The sequence below is a fragment of the Entelurus aequoreus genome, linkage group LG09 (genome assembly GCF_033978785.1).
Source record: "Entelurus aequoreus isolate RoL-2023_Sb linkage group LG09, RoL_Eaeq_v1.1, whole genome shotgun sequence".
NCBI classification, from domain to species: Eukaryota; Metazoa; Chordata; class Actinopteri; order Syngnathiformes; family Syngnathidae; genus Entelurus; species Entelurus aequoreus.
Window position 1 is genome coordinate 17306678 of NC_084739.1, and position 4596 is coordinate 17311273.

The window sequence follows — 4596 nt, forward strand, 5'->3', positions numbered from 1 at the left end:
CTGAGCTTTCTCTTTATGGCATGCTTTCATGGAGGTGATCTGTAGGCCTTTATTTGATAGAGCACCACACTCAGACTTATGTTTTCCCTCAGAATGTGTCTGCTGTGTATGAGACAAGGCATCATATCTTTCCAACTTGTCAACTTTGACATCCATTCCTTTATCCAAACCAGCACCACAAGGTGCTCTTTTCTCTGTACAAGTCGGTAATAATTTGAATTCTTTGGAAGACTCATTGTAAACATTATTACTCTCTGGCCCTTTGTTCTTGGATTTTACATCCTCTTTGACCTGCTTTTTGGTTTCACCACTAATTGTGGGATATTCATTTTTTGATTTGCTGTTATCGACTTTTTTAACATTATCAAGTGATAAGGCTGATATTACATTGGTATTGTTTGAAGCCGTTTTGTTTCTGCCAAAATAAGGCTTGTTAGTATATCCATATTTTTCTCTAAGAGTCTCATAATAATCAGCCTCATGATCCAGTTTGTTTGTAATATATATTTTATCAGAAGGTTGATTTGTTTGTGTTGCCTGAGGCTGCTCTTTGCTTTGCTTGATTGTCACCTCTTTTGTTGAAATGCCTTCTTCCATTGTGGTTATTGTACTTGTGACTTTCTCTATTTGCTGTCCCTTCATATTCTCCTTTATTTTTGCCAACTCAGCTTTAGCTTTTGCTAACTCCGCCTTTACACGCTCAACTTTACTAGGCTCACTTTTGACGTGTTGTGGATTTGCCAGAATTGTAGGCTTTGTCAACCTTTCTGTCATTTTTTGTTGTTTTGCTAGTGCTACTTTAGCTAGATCCATGTTGATTAGCTCCAGCTTGACTTGTTCTACTTTATTGTCCTCAGAATTAGCTTCTTTAGTTTCATGTATTTCTGCTCTAGGTTGAACTTGCTCTGCCTTAGCTTTTTTCTCTTGTACGTCTTCAACATTCTGTTTATCTATCTTTGTGCTGGCTAGGTCAGGTTTAGCCATTACCTTAGCTATGTCTGTCTTTATTTGTTTTCCTGCAGACATTTCTGTACTAAACGTTTCCTCTCTTACTTGCTGTACCATTTTCTTATCACCTTCTTGTTCAATTCTGAGGGTTTTCACTTCATCTTGATCTGGTTTCATGCCATCTTTTTGGGAGCTTTGTGTTGTCTCTATTATCAACTGTTGATTTTCCACATCCGTGCCTTTAAGCTCCTGTGTGTTGGTTTGTTTTGCTTTGGTTTCTCTTATGTGTTCCACTTGTTCTCTAACAATAATTGTTTCTTCTTTTTTATTTCTAAATAGGCTTGGTTCGGCTTTTGGCTTTTCCTTAATGGTTCCGTCTGTTTCTTTCCTTCTTTTTATTGTTACATCTGTCTTCACTGGTTGTGCTGGTTCTGCAGTATTGTCTTCGGGAGTATCCATATGATTCCATCGTTCGACTTTAGGCAGCGATACTGGCATCTGCTCTGATTGAATTAGTTTTGCTCTAGTTTGTTCAGCTTTGACATCCGTGAATTGTCCATCTTTCACTTGACGGACCTTTGAACTGCCCTGCATGATAGAGTTTAAGGGTTGCTGGTTGTCTTTTAACATTGCTGCACATACGCTATCTATATTCACCTGTGAAGCGTATAACTGCTGCCTGTCGATGTTTTTCTTCATGTTCAGCTGTTTTGGTGAACGGATCTCCTCCTTTATGTGGATTTCTTGTATATTAGCCTGAACATGTTGGTCTTTTTTCCATGGAGCTACAGTTGCTGGTAGGGTGTATTTTTCTGTGTTTGGTGTATGTAAAGATCTCAACATTTCCTTTGAAACACTATAATCATTTATGCTGTCTGTTGGGTAATAGCCAGCCACCTCTGCAGATTGCCTCACGTCTGCTTCATTCGAATCCTTGCTTGTTAGATATTCTCTGCCAGGTTGCTTAAGCAAGTCTGTGTCTTCCGTATAGGAAGTAGAGGATGGCTGTTCTTTAGTAAGGTTTTGGCCATTAATCAATTGATTAATCGTGTAATTTTTATCCTGCTCATCTTGTCTTTTAACAGTCTTATAGTCGGAAATGTGGCCTGTGGTGAGATGACTGATGGTTACTCCAGATAAGAGCTTAGGACTGTTGGATGGTTTGACATACTGATGTGGGTTCCTGCTGGATTCATAACCATCTGATGGTAGATCTTCGGGTATATCTATAACAGTGTCTTTGGGTTGCTGTAAAGGTGTGTCTTTGCTTTTTTCTACTGTCTCAAAGCTTTTATATTTACTAGGACTGTAGGTACTTTTTACTCTTTTCCTGTTGTCTTTGAGATTGAAGAGGAGGCTAGTGGCTTTAGATTTATAGCTTGACATTGTGACATTAGGAGTGGCCCCGCTGCTCTCGACACGCACTGGAGCATGTTCCACAATTTGGGGATGACCTTCATGCTGACAAGGTTCTGGTGGCTCTGCTTGGGCCACAGGAAGCTGTGGTGAGACCAGATTGTTACTGCCTGGAACATCATCATAGTGAAGTGGTGTGAAGTCTTTACAAAGCACTCCTTGTTTCTCAGCTGCCGTCTCAGTTCCAGTCATCATTTGTATCTGTTCCTGGAGAGCTTTAACGGTGTCCTGAGCAGAGGAAGACACATCAGTAGTGGGTGATGCAGTTGATGGCCGCTGGGATGTAAGTCTTTTGGTTCCCAGACTGTGTGTCCTCATTCTGAGTGGATAATCTACTGCCAAGTCAGATTCACAGCGTTTCTCTACAGCGGAAGCTTTCTGCAACCTTGTGGATATTGAAGGATGGTTTGGAACTACAGGTGTCATCATAGTCCTGTGATTCCTTATACTTCTCTCTTGAAACATAGAGGAACCATTTGTTTGCTTATACACGGTTGTATGACTCCATTTTGGGAACTCTGAACAGTGCATCAACCCTGAGACTTCCCCTTGTTGAAAGCGTAACCTGTTATGGTCTCTCCATACTCTAAAAGGACTGTACTCACTATGTATAAAGACGTTTGTGTTACAGTCCACTTGTGTCATCATGCTGTGTTGACTGTGGGAAGATGCCATGAAGGAGGAAGCAGTGTCCATATGAGACACTGCAGCTGCTCCAGAGGTGTAAAGGTTGACATCCTGGGATGAGAATTGGAATTGACCATTAGTAAAGTTTTGCTGATATGTTGTAGGCATACTCATCAGAGCTGGTCTATTCCAACTTGTCTCGTTCCAATCTCTGAGTTGACCCTCCATAACTGCTCCATCCTCAGAGTTAAATGCTCTTATAAGAGAAGAAACTCTGGAACGACTCCTTTGATGCTGCAAACTCAGATCTGACAGTCCGTTGCTGAAATGGCCCAGGTGGTCTTCTCTAAGAGATGTCTCTTGCTGGGACATTTCCATAAAGGAGTTTTGGAATGTGGCAGAAAGCCTCCCCTGTGTCCTGTCCCCATAAACTTCCCACGGTGGATTTATGTTCTTCTCTGCCCCATACATTCCTTCAGGGATCCAGTTCTGTCCATACTGCTGCACCATCATACTGAAGCTGTCATGTGCAGTTCTTTTAAGATCCTCCCTGTCCTCTCTTTCAAGTCCACTCTGACCAAATGCCAGCTGCCTGTCCTTCTGGCTGCACGGTGATGAGGGACCCAGGTCGGAGTCATTATAAACAGCCTCATCCCCAATACAGAGACTCCTGAAGGCTTTGTCTGTAAGGCTCCTGACTTCACGGTCGGTCTCGTCTAGGAAGGATCCGCCACTCGAGGTGTCGCTAAAGCCTCCATCACTGTACTTTCGATGTTTGCCACTTTTCCGTCTCGAGCGACCTGAACGACCCGAACGACGCTTCTCCACCGAAGTCATGATGCAGGCTTGGTTGTGTCTTCAGCAGCTCAGTTATTCATTCAAACATGAAATGTTTGACTATAGGATGCAAGAACCCAGAGTTAAGGGTTCCAGCTGCTACGGAGCCTTGCATCTCACTTGTCCTTGTCCAAAAAAGTCCTGCAAATTTCCTACAAGGCAAAATAAAAAACAGGAATTAGCCATTTTATAATGACCATTCTTTGTCAGAATCTTGTTTTTCAAGTTTGAAAGTTATTTTTGGGATAAATCAGCCTAAACAAACTAAACAACACTAGAATTTCAAGAATGTGATTTTTTTTTCTTGTTCGCCAATTGACACAAAAATAATCTATAGTCCCGTTTACACAGAGATACCACACAATTGGTGTATTGGTGGTAGTGCACCGTGCTTTTCACACATAAACTAAATAGATAAGCGGGAGTGTGCAAAAGGTTTGTGGCATTTAACACATTTCTTGTCAGACAGTGACAGTCTGTTTAAAAGGGCGGAATTGTACATTAATTCAAATTTCAAACTGACACAAGCTCGTTAAAGTGGATAAAAGGTGAGGCATTCAGCGTGAAAGGTAAAATTCAGGCAAATAAAAACAGTGCAGCCCAGCCTTTGGCTAGTGGGAGTCATAGCTAGTGATAGTGCCAAGGAGAAGCTAGAGCTTGAAAGCCCGCTTGCGTTGGTGATGTCTCCTGTTTTTAAAAGAATTTGCCTTCTCGATAAAATGCGTAAACAGACAAACCCACGAAGATAAGACGAAAGCGGTATGCCAG